The sequence below is a fragment of the Vidua macroura genome, chromosome 6 (genome assembly GCF_024509145.1).
Source record: "Vidua macroura isolate BioBank_ID:100142 chromosome 6, ASM2450914v1, whole genome shotgun sequence".
Lineage (NCBI taxonomy): Eukaryota > Metazoa > Chordata > Aves > Passeriformes > Viduidae > Vidua > Vidua macroura.
The window spans coordinates 52788555-52807931 of NC_071576.1; the positions used below are offsets into that span (position 1 = coordinate 52788555).

A 19377-nucleotide genomic window follows, 5' to 3' on the forward strand; every position below is an offset into this window, starting at 1 on the left:
GCTACTTGGATTAGACTCTCTCCTGAATTGTTAATGGACATCATACAATTCATCATGCACTAAAATAGAGAGCTAAAATAGGACAGGTGACTCATGCCTAAAAATAGATAATCACTTCCATTAAGTAATAAGGGAAGCCTGGAGTGCCCAGTTCAGCTGCAAATGTATATGCATCACAGGTGTCTTTTTTCTGCAAGCAGTATTCTTAATAACACATTGTGAAAGACCAGGGGCTCATAAAAACACTACTGTGGGAAATCAAATTACATTCTCTTAATTTGAGCCCACTCACCATCACTATATGAAGCTGACATCCCTGATAAAAGCGGTCTTTGTTTGATATTTTGAGCAATAAAAGAATTTTCCCAATCTTGAAGGGGCCTGGCTAAGCCACACATCCTTATTATCCAAGCTCTGGTGCAATATTATGACCTTCCTTGCCACATCTGCTGATTTACATAATTGTCCCTCACCAGGTGACAAATTTCACTCTTCTCTTTGTCAAAGAGAATTTAGCTTTTAGAAGCAGTGAGGTATCACACTTCCCAAATAGATGCTATTTTTCTTAATGTTTTGCAAGCACTGCAGAGACAGTGCAAGCAATGACTCAGCTCCATAACACCTACCTAAAAATGGAGGGAAAAGGGGTTAACCAATGTGTACATAAATGTATCCAACAAAAGCAGCTGGCTGTCTGGGCTTTGGGCAATCTGTCAGAGATGAGTACTCCCTCCCACTGTCTTGTGATCTTCTTTTCTTTATTATTAATAGTAATATTTATTGTTATTATTTTGTAGGAAAGGGTTTAATCTTATTTTACGTATGTTTTTAGTCTGTTTATTGTTCTCCACGTTTGTCCTTCAGGGAGGAAGAAGAAATGTTTCAAAACACACTGAAAGACTATGGCTCATACCCACCTCATGTACACAAATTCAGTATACAAAAGACCAGGAAAAAATACTGTTGCTAAGCACATGAACCCTCTTTTATCTGAAACAGAGTAAAAGACACTGCTTCTGACTCTGAAACAAATTCTGTAATGTGACATATTAGCTAGAAGGTGCAGTGTTCTCTCTCTGTTGTTGTACCCAATTCTTGGTTGCATTTTGAAATAAACATCATAGTTTGAAATATGGGTTAGCAGAATCTTCCAATCAAATTTTTAATTATTTTATTTCATTATACTGGTGAAGCAAACAGGTGTATTTCTCTTCCTCACTGGTACCCTGCAGCAGATGGTTCAGAGAAGCTATTTCATTCAAATAACCCCACTAATTTCACATTCTGTTTACAACTTGCATATGGCAAGAGGAGCACCTCACCTCACAGACTTCCAGCATGCTGTGCTGGTCAAAATGAGGGCAGTGTGTTTTCATGAAATCTTATTCCTCCAGTCTCCATCAGAATACAGAATATTTGGGGCTTCTTTTTGCAGCGCCCAACCCTTCAACAGTGATTCAGTGCAAGCAATACTGACCTTCCCAGAGCTGAGCCTACCTGGGGGTCATCCAGGGTCTTGCCTACGTGTCTATCTTCTCCTGACATCAGCCTGGCTCTTGATCTTCTGCTTCCCAAATCAGCTACAGGAGGTAGGAGGGATGGGGCTCCCCATGTGAGTGGTACAAGTCAGCACCAGAAATGGTAGAAATGCCTCTTATCCCCAGTTGCCTCAGGACTATCTGAAGGTTATGTCATGTTGCTTTGACTTCTCACAAAAAAGGTATTTTCAACATTGCTCCATTCATCACTCATTTTACAACATTCAAATAAACCAGAGGAGTACTCTTAACATTGAAGAATTCATTTAGAAATACATGACTTTTCACCTATTTTATCTATGGAATCATGAAATGCTGTAAAATGTGCCATTTTTTACACAGACACCCCCTGAAGAAGTTCACTGCTGTGATTTTATTGAGTTCCCCATCAGCTTAGGACAATGTGTAAAAAGCTAACTTAGCTGGACAATCTATAAAATATTGCTTTGAAAATCATTATCATTCCTCTGCATTTTTAAATTATGACCCTACCTTATCACAAGGTCTTCTAATAGCCAGAATTCATAAAAGATGGGAATGTTTTTTCTAAGTAAATTTATATATTTTTGTTACAAATTTTTATTTTAATTATAGATTTTAAATAATAGAAAACAGCCTTTGAAGTTATGGACATGATAAAAAAAAAAAACAAAAAAAAACAAAACAAAACACAAAAGGAGGAGAAGAGTTTTTATAGAAAACTCATATAACTGACTAGAGATGAAGTAAGTGAAATGCCAGAGAAAGGACATAATAACACTAGGAGCAAGTTGATCTGTACCTCACAGAAGTTAAAACTGGATCCCTTCTAAAGAGTTTTAAACTCACCTGATAAAATACCACATAAAAATTATGTATAAGGCAAATAACTGAAAAGATGGAAAAACTGTAAGGCAGGGGAAAGGCAGAATTAGCATCTTCACCATAGTTTTATTGCTGCTTGCTTGCTGTAGTGGCACCCAGAGCCCTACAGCCAGTGAGGGCACACAGACTGCAGGAGCCAGAATTAACTCCTCATGGAGCCTCATCCTTTGTCCTCCCATAGCAACAACTGACAAACTCCTTTGCACTCATTAAAAATCCCTCTCTGCTCATGCTCTTGGGACCTTATTCTGCAAATATGGTGCATAGAGAATTTGATGTTATTTGCATAATTCTAAAAAATTAATGATGAAGATGCTGAAAAATGGAAAACAGATGCTGTAAAAAGCAAACCAAAGCAACACAGACATACCACAGATATGTTGCTCTATCACTCTGCTGAAACCTTGAATTGGAAAACCACCTCTTCCCCTTTTGTGGGCAATTATGCTCCCCAGCAAGCCCACTTTCACTTCAACCCTTATCAGAGCAAGGTTTCACAGCTACTTGCTCTGATAATGGGAGCAGTGCAGTGGGTCACGCTTTGGATGCCCCTCCTGTGGGAAGCCCTCAGGACCTGGGGCCAGCACCCTGCATGGCTTGGGGTGTTGACAGACAGACAGACACCCTCGGTGCACCCCATTCTGGCCTGAGACATTGCTCAGGAACTCCCCGGTCACTTGGGAACACCATGCACAAGGATGGAAAAAAAAAGGCTCTGCTGATCATTGCTTACCAACACAGGACTCCCCGGAAGGAGAGTAGCTTCCATTGTCATGGAAACCGCTTCTGCACTCACAGTGGTACCACCCTGGGAGGTTAACACAGCGTGAATGGTTGTGACACTCAATGATCCCCTCTGCACACTCATCAATATCTGCCTCAGAGAAAAACACAAGCCAGCCAGGAAATTAATTTCCTTTGACACCAATACTGTAGGTTTGATTTTTTTTTTCTTTTTTAATCTTATTGGTTTGGAGTTTTTTTAAAGATTTCCTTTAATAGATGGATCAAGGTTTATTACAGTTCCAAACAACAGACATTTAAAACATGACTCACAGAACAACAATAAAAAATAACAATAATACATCATGTAATCTATTACAGACAAGACATTCTTTTACACCATGATTTGCTGAAAATGCAAAGCAAACATGCAGATTTTTTGTTCCTTGTTAGGTTTTTTGTGGTTTGGATTTTTGTTTGCTTTTTTAACTCAGAAATTACATTTGTCTGTGCATTTAAAGCGTTGCAGAACAGGTTGTCCACTGAAAAGGCAGTTTCAGCAATATTCCTGCTTTACAAACTGCCTGTGCCAGGACACCTTGGAAAGAAAAGGCATTTTCTTCAGGATTTGTGTTGCCAGCATTCAGCTGCAATATTGGCAGCTATCTGGAATTGAAGGTGTTCAGAACATTTCACAAACACTGGTTAATCTCTTTTGTTTATATGATCAAAATAAATACCCAGTACAAGTGTAACTGCGTGTGACAAACAGAAAAAGCAGTCCATGTTTCAGCTGCAATAAAACGTTTAGCTGGAAAAGAGTGAGGCAAATGGCAGCAAGTCTGTAGCAATGGAAAGATACAGCATGATGAATACCCTGCTGAGGTTCAATAAATGTGCTGGTTTTAGAAAGGGGTTTCTCAAATTTCTGTAACATGTTTAATAGAGACTTCGTAATTGCCAGTAACCTTGGCTAATCATGGCTGGCACCTGGCTGCTTCTCCCCTTTGAGCATTTTTCAGCACATTTTGTAGGGTTGTAATTAAAATTAGCAAATTAATTATATGCTAACCTTGTGGTAATTTAAGAAGTCATTATATTTTCATTCCTCTATTCAGCTCAAGCTTTTTTTTTTTTTTTTTTTTTTTTTTTTAAATTTTGGACAGTTTTCAGCTGAGTAACTTATCAATTAAAAGAAGACTCAAATTATTCCCAAATAATTCCCACTTTCACCCACTGAGAATTTTTTTCTTGGCACACTTAAAATGTGCATAAAACTGTGCATACAAAACCAAAAAATCTGGGTGAAAATAGGTTTGGAAACAACATTTAGCTCCACAAGCATCAAGGACAAGTGTCTCATGATCCTGATGCAAGACTGATGCAAGGTGATTAACTAACCACAGAATGTAGCTTTTATCTCAATTTCCAAAATACATACACCAATATGGTTTCATGGACTGCACTGGAGTCATGTTGATGTACGTGGAAATCGATTTGAATGAAGTATCCTTCAACACAATCCCATTGTCTTACATCTTACAAGCAATACCATAGAGAAGTTTGATTTTTCCTCATTTCAGTAACAATACTTATTCTTGTTGAAATATAGCTGAAAAACCTAAAAAACGCTGTTTTCCAAGATTCGTGTTCACCCTCACTCAAGCATGAACCAAGTTATCTACATAACAGGATCATAAATGCTATTTATTTCTAGCTTTATTCAGCTCCCATCTAACAATAAAGTCAATTTTTAAATGCTTTACGATCTGTCACTGCTGTCACCTTTTCTGTACTTTGTACTTTGTGGAAGTTAATTTTAGTGTTAAAACACTGCACGAATGTAGCTGTCCATCAACGGTGAGTGCTGCTTGCAAACTCAGACACTTTCAATTCATTACAGCAAATGGAATTTATAACCATGATCTTTTCACATGTCATGGCTGATGAAACAGGTTTAATCCTATTTGGAAAGTGAATGACTTTGCTACTGCAGGTCAATTGCACATGAATCCTTCTTCTTACTTTCCTTTCTTTCCCAGTGTTGGATTGGAGAATGTTTCTGTTTTTAAAGATTGCTTTCTTGTGTCAGTCCTGTACTGAACTTCAATCTGTTCAATTTTACATTTTTAATTTTAAAAATTAACAGAGATTTCCTAAAGTTCATTTCTAAGCTTAAGCCCATTCAAGAGTATATGATTTAGGTTCATGGCAAAGGACACTAACTGACTAGCAGTCTACTTTTCAGAAAGCCTGTCTGCCAGGGTACCAAAACTAAGCAGAAGACTTCAACAGAAGAAGAGCCGTTAGGTTATGCCTGTACATGATGTCAAAAGGTAAAATAATACACAGAACTCCTTCAAGACTAGATGACTTTACTGTGGCAGTACCATACTTGTTACAGCTTTTGCTCCCTCATGCGTAGGGAGATGCTAACCAATTTCTTCAACCAGCAGAGCTAGGTAAAAAAGACTTGCTTTCAGTTTTACAGGTTCTTCCTTTACTTCCTCAATCTCCTTAAACCACTGGAGCTATGCCAGCATTGTCCTACACATGCTGGGGGCAGTGGGCAAAGGACAAGAGAAGCTATGTAGGCTTTTTGGGAAAATATGCCATGTCACACACCACTGGTGTGGAAGCAGCTAGTAAAAAACTCTTCAAGCTCTACTTCCCACCACTACCTCTCCCCTTTAGGTTAAGCTCAGCATTCCTCCTTGTTCCCCAGCCCAGCCTTCTCCTGCATGCAGGTGCTGGATACAGGCTGGGAGGATGGTGGAGGAAGGAGAATGGGGAATCAATTCTCCCTCTGCTTCTGCAGCAGGTTAGGATTCCTTTGGGAGCACATCAGCAGCAGCACCATGAAGAGCATGACAAGCATGAAGAGCATGAACACCATGACGTGCATGAAGAGCCGTATCAACAAGGAAAACCCTTAACAGCATCTCTGCTTATCTAACACATTACTGTTTCTTGAAATGGTGCACATGAACACTAAAAGGGTTGGAAATCCCATGATGAGCTCTACAAGCTTCTCCTATGATCCTGTATGATCCTACAAGCTTCTCCTATGATCCATGTGTTTGTAGCATGTGTATAAACACAGGTCTGCAGGAATAGGAAAATCTTGTGGATGTTTTAGAAACTGAGATTTATGATGCTCAGAATACCAAGAGGGAAAAGCAAATAACAGCTTCATAAAATGGTGTGTCATACACCATGACATTATTTAGTTCAGTTAATAGACCATTTCCAGCAGGACATCCTATGTCTTTTCAAAACACTTTTTTTGAGCATTTCTTCTGCACAGAGAAATGTTGATGTAGATAAGAGCCAATTCAGGGAATAAGAATCAATTCACTTCTCTTCATCACTGCTTTTCCATCTTTAGATTCTAGCACCATATTTGCCTCAGGATAGAAGTCTTTCTATCCAAGTCTGGTTTGGGGTTTTGCTATAGAATTTGAGTTAGATATACACACTATTTTTGTGTGTGCAGATGCTTACCAAAATGTGCTATATGTACTTTCTTTTTAAAGTTATGTTAAGCTGAAATGGAAGTGTACAGTTTTGACCTGTGAGTGAAAACAGTTGTCATGGTTGGACACTGGCGCAATGCCAGCGTCCCTATGAAAATGTACTTTCTTTAAATAAATGTTGTGAGATGTTATCAGGAATAGAGCAGAGCAGGCCTAAGCTTAATAACAAAGGAAAAAAACTTTATTAAACTACTACTAATACAGAAAACACATAAACTAAATCTAGGATGAAGACTTTTTAAAACACCCCTCCTCTTCCCAATTTCTAAAAACAGTCATGAAACATCACCCGGGATTCTTGATCAAATTACCACCCTTCAGGTAATCTATACTCAAACTATCAAGGGAGAGAGAAGTCTCTCTTGCACTACAGACCCCCCAGGAAACACAGCTGCTACTCTGTGTTTCCCTGTCACACATGGCAACCGCCTGGAAAAGAAATCTGCCAGTGTGACACTCTCCATTCCATGTCACAGTGCTCTCACTACCGTGCATGGACAGACTGCTCATAGGGCTCCTTTAAGGATGCTTTGCCACAGACCTAAAGATACAACAGTTCAGTTTCTCATCCTGGGACTACAGTCCCCCCCCATTTTCCCCTGGGGCCGAGGGGTCTAAAAACAGGACTCATCTTCTTCCCAAAGACAGAGGGTATCACCATTCCCTCCTCAGCTTTCTTCGTTTCTCGTCATTCTTGTGCTGTTCGAAGCTGAAACAGGTCTCCCTGGGTCACTACTGCATCCCCCTAAAATGCAGTCTCTATTGCAGGAGATTTTGGTTCAGTCCATGGCTAACAAGAAAAGTCCAGCTAAAAGCTACTTCATCATCTCCTCCCACCTAAATATTTCTTCTTCTAACATCTCAGTTCCCGGACTATCTCTCTTCTACTACAAATCAAGGAGGAGTAATACTTTTACAAAGCCCTCATTTCCTGGAAAGGGTTAAACGTTCAGACTCCCTGGACGGCTGATATCTCGGTCCGGTGTTCCGCCGCCTCCCACGCTGGACATCCCCCCCCTTCTCTTTCTCCTCTGCCGGCAAATTTCCAGGTGCCGCCAGGCTCTCTGTCTCTTTCCCTCTTGGGGGGGGGGGGGGGGGACAAAGGCATCTCCACTTCTCTCCACCCTTCCGTCCACAGGAGCTAGCTCAGTTCCAGACTCTCAGCCCCTCGGCCTACCTGGACAAGGCCGCGTGGCTTCCCCTCCCCCACCCAGCCTAAGGCTGGGCAGGGGAGGTCTGCACTCTCTGATGACCAGAACCAAAGAAACAGTTCTCCTGAGAGTTCTTACTTTTAACCCCCTGTGTTCTCAGAAGCGTGTCTATACTTTCAGTGGTCACTCCAAGTGCTAATATTTAAACCTAACCACTGATTAGTTTGACCCAACTTCCTAGAAAAAATTCACTTCCATATCAAACCACGACAACAGTGTAGAAATTCTAATCTTTTTTCAAAGGAGCACATTAAAACCTAATCAGAAATTCTGTCACTTCACACAGGCCAGAAGAAATAATTGATGGGCATCTTTTGGCTGTGTTGCCATGCTGCAGGTGTTGCTTGCCCTCGATGCTCCTGGCAGCAGGATGGGCAGTTTTGTATGGACTTTCTGCAGGTCTGTGTTAGTATCCAGATAGTCTAAAACAAAGTGCTTGTGAGAAACTGCCTATTTAATGTTTCCTTGGGAAGTGGAAAGTTTCATAATCTTAATTTTCCTCTGCAGTCTCTGGCTAAGTATCTGCGCTACCTTTGCATTAAGGGTGGTATTTTTCTTTTCTTGCTCTAAGACACGGCTGCTCTTACTACCATGACATTGTTTTGTAGTTTTTTTCATTCAAGCCTTGTTATAACATCCATGTAAAAGGAGATCTCATACAAACCATCCTGTTGCCTGCTTTTACCCTACTCAGTCATTTGACTGCCTTTAGTAGAAAACTGTTAATGGATGTGCAACACTCCACTATAGTGGCTTTGCAAATGCCCATAAATAGCACATTTTTGTATTGGAGAATAAAGGCACCACTTGGTTTCATAAAAGCTCTTGCAAGATATTAATTCTGTCCTTTAAGGACAGGTCTGTAATTTTTACTTTTAGCAGCTTCTTGCATTATTCATACAGGTATTTATGCAGACAAGATAAATAGGATAATTTATCTCAAAATAAAACACAATGGCTTCAGAACCCTGTGAAAAAGTAAAATTAAATTAATTCAATCTTTTCTAATGTCCTACCATGTTTAAGTCACTGTGTGATAATACTAAAAGGAAACCTGTGCAGTGTCATGTAACAGCTAGCAGTCTACAGTTTCAATGAGACAGAAGAGTTTTATTGTAGAAGGGTCTATTCATCAAGCCATTACTGCATTCTTTTTCATGCAAAAAAATATACATTCCTTATCTTTAGTTTCCACTGACTAGGAGACCAATAAGCAGGAAAAGCGTGTACTAACAAGAAAGGATCACAGAGGTCTCAAGCTCCCTGAATTAAAATTGTACCTTGAAAGCTGACTCCATTGCTTCCAGAGCATTTCAGCTTTGTTTTCCACATCATAGTATTTTTCTTCAACATAAAAACACCAGAAAAATGCACCCAGACAACTGAGGCATTCGTTATATTTAAAATACAGCCTCTTCTCATCTCCTACTCCAGCCTAAGCCTCACTTCCACAAGACAGAGATAGCAAGAAAGGGATGGCACTGACAGCACTATGCATACAGCGTCCCTGCTGCAAAAGGATTCATTCCACTATTTCAAATAAACCCTGAAAGCAAAGACAACTACTTTGGATGAGAACAGATGAAAAAATCTCTTTCTCTCTAAAAAACTCCAGCAAACCCCACCCCGTCTGCCTACCACTTCAGTTTTACATAAACTTTTATAAAGACTGAATTTTATCCTTTATTATTAACCCTTATATTTTTTTAGATCATTAAACCTCTATATTAGCTTTGACAGTTCACTACAAGAGGGGCCTGCCTTTATTTTTAAACATATGCAATACAAAACAGAAATACAGTGCCAGCAGGCACCCTTAAAGTCTGCTAGATTTTCCCAGTCGAAACAGGAGAGGCTAAAACACTCTGACCTTGTCCCAGGTTTGCAACCTAGTGTGCCTGGAATACCAAGGATACAGCTGGTACTGCAATTCAGCTGTTAAACAAATGGTAACTTAGAGAACACAGATAACTCTGTAATTAAGTTACATTTGAATAATGACTGGTGGCTGTTCCTCAGCCTCATGGGGCCACTTCATTCTTAAGACAACAGAGATACTGAAAACAGGGAAGGACAGGAAAGACATCTGTCTGAGAACTATCTGCTGGCATTTTTAATAATCAAGTTTTAGTTTCACAGTTTTAGGTATCTCAGGTGATAAAGACTGCCCCCATCTCTGCCTGAAGCCAGCAGCAAGCTTTGGAATAACTGCTTAGGAAATTTTTCCTTGACATTTAGCCTCCTTTTTAATTATGTTCATTTTAACTCATTTGGAGACTCAGGGCAAACAATTAACACCAAATAACATATTCCTCTCTCTTCAGTAGTCATGGCTGTTTTCACAGACTGATTTTAATTGCTTTATATTTATATTGGCCTTTGCAATTCCTTCTCAGGCAGGAATAGTTTTGCCTGTATAAATGGTACAGGCTTTGGTCCATTTTTCTATTTTTAGGATACAGTGGTAAACCATAAAATTTTTCATTTGTTAAGATAATGAATGACACTCACATTCATGAATAATCAAACCACACAAACAGTTTAATAGTACTATATGGCTTTCAGGGATGAAATGTGTGCTCACTATCCTTTATAATTAAAGAACAGCTGTAATATGCTTTATTGTGTAATTTTGGACTGGTATAAAGATTTTTAATCATTTGAAACTCACATGCAAATTCAGAATTATGAGCTCACCAAGAATAAATGGAATTAAACCAATATCAGCATAATAACACAGACTAGTTGTACCAGCATTTTTTAAGATTAATTCTTTTAATATATAACACCTAATTTATTGAAATTAATTTTAGTACTTTATATACTTATACACAGTCCAAGATGATGTCTTTATTATTTTAGTGCATCTCTCTCTCATACCCTCATATTCATTGATTACCGTGCTAAATATGCAGCACACTTGGAGTACGCAACTGAAAGATCCTGGCTCATTCAAATAAATCTCACTTCACAGGACTGGAGTTGAAAAGAATTTTTTCTTCTCATATCTAAAGATTATTGGGTGATGTGGGACATAAGAACTGGAACAAGACCCTTCAGTAGAAAAGCCTGGCAGGGTAAAGAACTGTTTCATATTTAGTCTGGCATTTGAGTTTTCATTACAAACAGGATTTTAATTATCACTCCACAAGCCAGAAAAAGACTGTCTTCACAATTAGTGGGTTAAGTTTCAACCTGAGGCAGAGACTTTCTGTCAAATTTGAGGCTGATGGTCAATTTGTCTTTCAAACTACATCATCTTGAAAACAGCAGGGCTACTAGCCCAGAATTTAATGTATTCCAGCTCTTGGAACCATAGTGCCAGCCAAGCACAATGTAGCTGTTTGAAGATGGGCATGGGGAACACACAGGTCAAAATAACCTGTTTGCCAACTCCAGCCATTACTGAACTAATGACACTGAACTTGAGGACAGAAGTTCAGCTCATTGCCTACTAACACCTTGTACCCGCTGGCAGTATCCACAGTTCTCCAGGAACATCCTTGCTCTTTTTGACATTATGCTGTTCCTAAACATACGGAAGCACTTTGTCAGGACTCCAAACTCAGTGTTTTTCTACCTCTTGAGGAACAGTGTGTGGTCTTCATGCTACAGGTACTCATGCAAATCAATCTGGAAGCATTTCTGCAGAGAAACTGAACCACAGACCACTAGTAAATCAACAACCACCATGATTTAATTTCTGTAATATATATTAATATATATTTATTGGTAGAGAGATATAATGTGCAATTAACAGGTGAGATAAATAAGGCAGAGAGAGATACAAATACCTTTCCAAAGTTGTCCAAAGCCAAACTGTGAGAAACTTCTCAATTTTATAATTCCATTCCACTCTCCTGCCATTTAGGTCACCATTCTCTATTCCCTATAAAAATATTCTCAAGCAAGGCCAACCTTTGCTACCTTCCTGATTCATGAATGTGAGCTTTTTTTTTTTTTTTTTAATTTTTTAAGTATCTTCATCCACGACTGCTAATTCAATTAAATTGTGATCCTGGAGTTGTACCGGCATATATAATATATAAGCAACTATTCAGAGTATTAGATATGCATACTAGAATAAAATGACAACCAAGATCAATAGGAGAGGATTGTTATGTCAATTAACTTTAAACAATGGAGCCCTCAGCACAGAGAGGTATTCTTCTACACAGCCAGGGTTATACACATTTTTTTAAAGAAAGTTCAAACCCATTCCTAAAGCAAACTACTTTCACACACACAGCTGCTTGTTATTGCTACTGGAGGCCAAGAGAGACATGCCACCACCCTCCTAGGAATCTGTGCCCATGGTTATCACCCTGGGCAAACCAGTCTTTATTGGTTTCTGCAGAGTAGAACACCAACATCAGCAGACCTTAAAAGGGACCTTCCCTCACACCCTGCTCTGGGAGGAGGGGAGATGTGCCACACCTCAAGCACAGGGAGTCATCCTAAATAAAAAATTTGAGATTAAGAATATTAGTAGCCACTCTGTAAGAGATGTACAACCACAAACAGAAATGCTCTGCCTAATGTCTCTGACCAAAAGCAGCAGCTACAGCTGGGTCAAGCACGTGTTTCGAGGAGCCCAGCTCCAGGGCAGGATTATTGGAGCACTCCAGTTAGTTGGGTCTCAATAAAGCTTATTTCAGAGTTTTAGTTACAATGGCTTTGGCATGAAGTGCAGGGCTGGGCATCCCTGATAAAGTAGATAAACTGGATACATACAGAAGCAGAATTTACGGCCTCTAGGACATTCCACATGTGAAAACAGGAGCATTCACAGACATACAATTATAGCATTTAATGAGGGGCTACACAGTAGGACATCTACATTCTTCACAGCCCCATTACAAGTGACTAAATTGCTTTGGAGATCCATGCTTTTCCAACGATGCCATCTCAGTATACTCACCAATAAAAACAGAGTAATAATACCCTTAAAGTTCATGGAAGCTTACTGATTGAAAAGAAAAAGAACCGGGGAAGATAATTTCTTTAAACATTTGTCTTAGAGCTCATCTGGTATTTTTATCAAAGACACAAAAAAGGAGGCACAGCTTTGGTTGGTTAGACTGGTACAACTTTGGAAAGCACTGCCAATGCCAGGAAATACTGGAATTTCGTTCTGAAAGAAAGGAAAAGTCTTGCCTAATAGAAACTGAACAAAAAGTAATGATATAATGTGCTTTGTGATTCTGCTCAAGAGCCTAGTATAATAATAAGTATTTCTACTAAAAGTAGGGAAATTATCAGTGAGAAATTAGTGGGGAGGATGAAGACCATGTTAATCAGTCAGAGGATCATAGAATAAGGAAGATTAGCTTTGTAGAAAAAGGCAAAAGCTATCTAGAATTTATCAACAGAAGCATTTGTAACAACAACATAAAGCTATTAATGCCATGAAACAAGCCACAGTGATGCTTATCTCAATACAATTCTTTTTCAGCTCTGCTCAAGAATAAAAAAAAAAAAGGCAAGTGAAGAGAGGCACTAAGACATACAACAATCTGTTTTATGAAATATACTGTTCCTCACTTATTTTGCCTGGCACATTCAAAGCCAAGAGGAGATATTATCCCTTTGTGTAAACTCATTAGGACAAGTGATAAAAAGGGTTTTGTTTTTTTTTTCATTTAAGAGGAAAAATGACAAGTGGCAGAACACCAATACAAGTGAATATTAACTGTCAGGAGTAAGTCTTGAATAGAAATCAGTGGAGGACTCCTAGCCATAAGAAAGCAATATCTGAAATATCATTTTAAACTGAGGAGCAAGATAGTAACTATTTATTTTTAAAGAAATAGCTATTTTTAGGACAGATCTGACAAATCCATAAAGAGGACTATGTGACACAGTCTCTCATGGTAAGTGAGAACTAAATTAGATCATCTGAAAGCTCCTTATGCAGGTATAAAGTGCTAGAGACTTTATTATTTAATTAATGATAGACGTTAATATACAATAAAATACCAAAGGAGACAACATTGTTTATTTTTCAAGATATGAGATACCACATGGCAAACTCTGAGCCATTTTTCCCTTTCCTGTCTAAACAGAACTTGCCTGATTTCCATTGTAATTTTATTCTTTGTTATCAAATCCTGGCCATCACGTACCAAGAACCCTTGCTTCTTCCCAGACCAGCCAAGCAGCGCTCTGATACAAAACATGGGCTTCCTTCAGACAGCAGGACTGAGGAAAGGAAAAGTAATGATGACTCAACACATATTTTTCAAAAATGTTTGTTGCAAATGCAACTTCTGCAATGTTGCTGGAAACCAGCCAGATCTAGCTGGATATAAACCTCATCTCCGCCAAGGAACTACCTTCTCCTTCACATAAGACCCAATAGATCCTAAGAGCTAATTTAAAAACATTACAATTTCTTGTTCAAATGTGCAATTAAGAAGAGAAATGAAGATTGAGATTAGCAATGGCAGAAGATCTCTAAAGTTTATATTACACAATTAACATTTTAAATAGAGTGGGTCAAAATAACAAGGCTTTTTAGTTGTTTGCAACATTGGAAAGTGAAACAACCATGCTTCAGGTCAAATAATGCTTCCTTTATTTTTTAGCATTATTTTAATGTTTTCAAGGGTTTGTAAAAGCTGTTTCACATTGAAAATGGGAAACATTTGCAGAGGTTTCCAATGCTGCTCCCATGCTTACAAACAGATACAAAATCACACCGGACTCTTACATCTGGAATCGCCATACAGGAACTCTTGGTGTGTTGTCAATTACTCTCTCTATGTGTGCAGGCAGATTTATTCTCCTGGAAACAACTCATTTAATCAACCTCTGACTACTGAAATTAATGAAAGTTCAGGGCTCAAGGTTACAAATTATCATCTCACAATGCTCATTAAGAGGACTGCTGAGCAGCAGTGTCATACAGAAATATTCTGATTTATTTAGCAGAAAGTGGGTAACTAATGCAGGCCAATTTTCAAGAAATTAGTAGAGATGAAATAGAGTTGAGTCATTATGCTCAAGGCTGTTCTACCTTGAACATTTTTGCTGGCCCAGCTCCTCTTCCCTGACCATCCATGCCAGGAGAACTAAGCAGCAGAGTAAGACCTGGAGCAGATCACAGCCTGAGTGTGATGCCATACCAGAATGAAATCAAAGCCATCATCACCTTGGAAGGAAGGGACAAAAGCACTGTGTATCCTCTCCTGATGTTCACATTCCTGAGGGTCTTACCTACTGTATTATGTCCACCAAAGAGCAGGTAACAAGGTTAATGGCAACGTGGATCAACTCAAGATCCAGAGGAGAGGACAGCAAAATAGATGAGAGGTCTAGAAAACACGGATTCAAGGCAACAGTGGGAGGGAAAATAATATATAGGTGAATATAAACTGAAGATACTAGAAGAGGTCTTAATTCTGAAGAGAACTGAAGTAGTATGCTAAATTATAGCAAAATAGATTTAAGATATTAAGTCTCAAGTTCCTATTCTGTCCCTGACTTCAGCAAACTCAGGAAGTGAGAAAATTCTAATTTCCTTACACATCTCTCATTACTTTAGTGCTCTGGTAAATGGAGCTATCTGGGGAAGAAGAAAAAGCAATAGAAATTCCTGAATTCAGGTCTTGGCATTGAAGAAAGGAAGAGCCAAATGCCCCAGATACTGTGTTTAAAATTGTTTCTGGCCCACTGGGAGATACATTTTTATATCCTACTATGAATTTAAGCACAGTTTGATACTTGTAAAAGCCTTCCTAATCCTCTTCCTGGCAATAACTCAGTGGCCTACCACAGCCAGTTTGGCAGGATTCTTTTCTATTTCAGCTTTTTACCTTGGTTTTCCCAAGGTGTCTCACAGATCACAAAGCATCTGGAATTTTGCTGAAGAACCATTCCATTAAAGAGTTTTACCTCAGAGAACTGGAGTTTGCCAGCTCCCTAGAATCAGGATCTCAAAAATTTCCTGAGCAGAGGATGACACTTTGTTCAGCCAGGTTCACAGATGAAGCATTAATTGTGTCAATGAGAAACCTCAATAGAAGAAAGAAAAAAATTAAGTCACAGATTCCAAGAAGATGTACTCAACTGCAATTCATTACTGCCAACTAACTCAACAAAGTTACACTATGGTAAAACCAGTTTGAGGCAAAGAATTTGATCTTATTCTGATCAAAGGCAGCAATATATTTGATCCCATTTTAAGGCAGTTCTCTACATTTTTTATTTGGTAAATAGAAATTTTAAGGGTATTAAATGCAAAATGCCACAAACCATACATACATAGAATGGAATATATAAATTACATCACAAGATATTGAAGGATATCTCCATGACATTTTCACTGAAGAAACTCACAGCTCTGTTATTGTCTAGAAAGCTGTCTGTTAACTCCTAGGTAACGTCTGATTCATAATTAAAATAACACTAGCATATTCCATTTGCATTTTTAATGAATTTCCAAAACTATTTTGGACATTAGCTAGCAAGGTGATATTGTGGAGGAAAGAAACACAAGCTCTTGTACATGAGTAGCAATGAGTGAGAAGAATCAGATGAGAGTGAACTTTAACAACAAACCTGGCCAACACAGAGGCAGTGTGGAAAAAGGTAAAGAAGAAATCCATCCCCCATACTACCACCTATATTTCTCAACTGCTAGAAAGACACTTGGTTTTTGGAGTACAGCAATCCGGTAAAGGTGGTGTTAAGCATGAGTTTATGCCCGTTCTCATCACCACTCCTACGAAGAACATTTGAGAGTTGAAGTTGTTCAGCCTAGAGAGGAAAAACCTCCAGGAGGATCTCACTGTGGCTTTTCAATAATTGCAGGGGGCCTATAAGAAAGAGGGGATAAGCCTGTTGTGATAAGACAAGGAGTAATAGTTTTAAACTAAAAAGGATCAATTTAGATTAGGTAAAGGGATAAAGTTTTATACTGTGGATGGCAAAACACTAGAAGAGGTTTCCCAGAGAGGTGGTGGATGCCCCATCCCTGGGAACATTCAAGATCAGATGGGACAGGGACCTGAGCAACCTGATCTAGTTGAAGAAGTCCCTGCTCATTGCAGGGGGTTTGGACTAGATGAACTTTGAAGACCTCTTCCAGCCCAAACCATTCTATGGTTTCCCAGTGAAAGCAACTCAAGCCGTACTATGCCTGCCAAGCAATCCTAGGCTGGCTGAAAAAGATGCCTTTTTTGAGAGGAGGTTTAGGAAACGCTTCTTGCTGCTTCTCTGCTATTATTTGTCTCTTCTAAGGGGAGACAGGAGGGGAATTCAAAATTCTTCCCCCTCCCTCCTACCTCAGAGAGGCACCAGATGCCTCACTTGGCTGCAGAATGCCACTGCCTCTCCACAGGGGAATGGTGGGGAGCACCAGTCCTGCTGTGGTTCTTGGCTTGGCTGAAATGGAGCCCCAGCTACGCTCATGAGAGGGGAAAAGGAGGAGTTCTCACACCTCCCCAGAACAGCTCCAAGAGCAGCAGATCCACAGAGAGGCTCTCTGCAGAGCAAGGAAGCCAAACCTTTTGAGGTGTCACCTTCCAGCTGGGCTGGCCGTAAAAGAGACAGAGAGAAAATTCAGTGTGAGATAAGCCTGAAGCATAACCGGCTACTGGGGCTGCTCCTATAAAAGAAGAAACACTGTTATGATCGAACCATCAAAGCATCTGGTTACAACTTGGCAGTGGTTTGTATATGAGCAGGTGATACCTTAAAAACCAATATATTTTCTTCTTTTATTATGAGGTAAAAACAGTGGAACTATGTATTTTGGACTTGTTGTATTAGTGAAAGAAAAAGGGACTCTCAGGCAGAAATGGACCCTGAAAACCAGAGCATTTTAACAGAAGTGTCAGTCACAGTCTGTAATTACTTCCACTCCAAATTATGACACAGGTGTTGACTGAGATTTTTAAAGCAACATATGCAGCAATACCAGGTGGCTAATCTGCAGATTACTAGGACCAAGAAAATTCATTCATGATGTTGCCATCATTCATGCCTCTTCCTGTTCATGAAGTGAACTGAACATATTGTAAATGCGGCTCTTGCTTAAGCCTTATTTTAATCACTTCTAAATTGGATACGGTTCTCTCTTCACCTTGTCCTTTTACAGTATTACCTAGCCTCCTAAAAATCATCATAAATCACCTGTGAAGGTCATGCATTAGAGTGCTTTCAGAAGTAAGACTCATAAACCTTGTCAAAACGTACACGCTGCGGGGTGGTGTTTTGAATTGGAATATAACCATTGCCTTTTAATCACAAGACATTTTCTAAGAAACTGTTTTATGTGAAAGAACAGCGCTCACATATGAATTAACAGCTGAATTTCTATCATACCTGTCTATGTTGATTTTGTCAACAGAACTACATTTTCCTTCAGCCTATGGCTGAATGATCCTAAATGACAGTAAAAAAAAAGCCCTGATTTTCCCCAGAGATCTGCCAAGATCAAAGGACTGGGAAGGTCAGCTTTCATGAATGTTTCCATGGGCAACTGGTCATACCAGAACTGGATGTAGGGAACCTTGTGGAGATACTGATTTTTAACAGCAGTAATGATAGAACTGCATTCTCCTGTAAAGAAGTAGCACTTCTGACCTTGCTCACCTTTGACATCTAAAATGTGTCAACATATTGTTCAATGCAGAGAGCTTTGAAATATTCACAAAATCAGAACTGACACAATTTCTTGTAATTAAAGGAATGAAAATATTGTGAAACATTCCAAGCCTCAGACCAGGTCATAACTGTAGAACATTAGCTTTGTGACACCATACCTGTGGTCACAAAGCTTACATTCCACAAGTATGACCTGGTCAGAAAGCAGCTCTGCCCTTTCTCTACTGCATGCTCAGGACTGAATATCTGTCCAGCTCACCCAGAGACTCCCAGCCAGCTCACACACTGAGCCTGAATGGCACTTTGAAACAGAAATGGGGCAAGCAGGGGAATGAAACTGCGTTTAGTCAGTGGCTGAGCATTCTGCACAGAGTGCACAAAATTCTGTTGAAATTCTGTATGATTTTCAATCTAAAAATACTCAGATAACATGTAAAGAGTGACAAAATGTACTGCCAAATCTCTACTATTATTAACACACTTAATATCCTACCATTAAGCTAAACTGACTGTGTTGACCATGGTTCTCTAAGGAAGTATTTGTATTTTTCCAGCACAGGAGTAGATGAGGTTGGAACCCAAGCTATCTGTCCACACTGAGCAGCAACTCTTATCTTTCCTTCAGATGTGTGGGTCAGATAGAAAGAAGATACAGAATGCAGAACTGCCCACCTCAGAAAGGCAGCACATTCTTTACCATTTCTTTAGCTCTTCTGGTGCTCAAGTGGTTTGTTTAGGGCTTCACTAGACACAAAAACTCCCCTCCCCACCCCCCCCCCCCCCCCCCCCGCCAAAAAATGGTGTTTAAGAGAAAAGGTTAAATCACCCTGTGTGTTCTGGCTGAGAGAACTACACATAAAAGAAATCCATTCATACCTGCCATGAACAAGAACA

The 19377-nt window shown here is 39.3% G+C and overlaps 1 long non-coding RNA gene across 3 annotated transcripts; it reads right to left on the reverse strand.

The window, feature by feature from the left end:
• Positions 1 to 13633: 13633 nt before the first annotated feature.
• Positions 13634 to 17440, reverse strand: LOC128809550 (uncharacterized). Of its 3 annotated transcripts, none has more exons than XR_008437763.1 (4): positions 17382 to 17440; positions 15769 to 15888; positions 14891 to 15025; positions 13634 to 14073 (listed from the first exon to the last, which is right to left on the reverse strand). It is a non-coding gene; the product is annotated as an uncharacterized LOC128809550 (long non-coding RNA). The 3 variants fall into 3 exon arrangements; XR_008437764.1 differs by having other exon boundaries at positions 14891 to 15188; XR_008437762.1 differs by having other exon boundaries at positions 17160 to 17424.
• Between the last annotated feature and the right edge of the window lie 1937 nt (positions 17441 to 19377).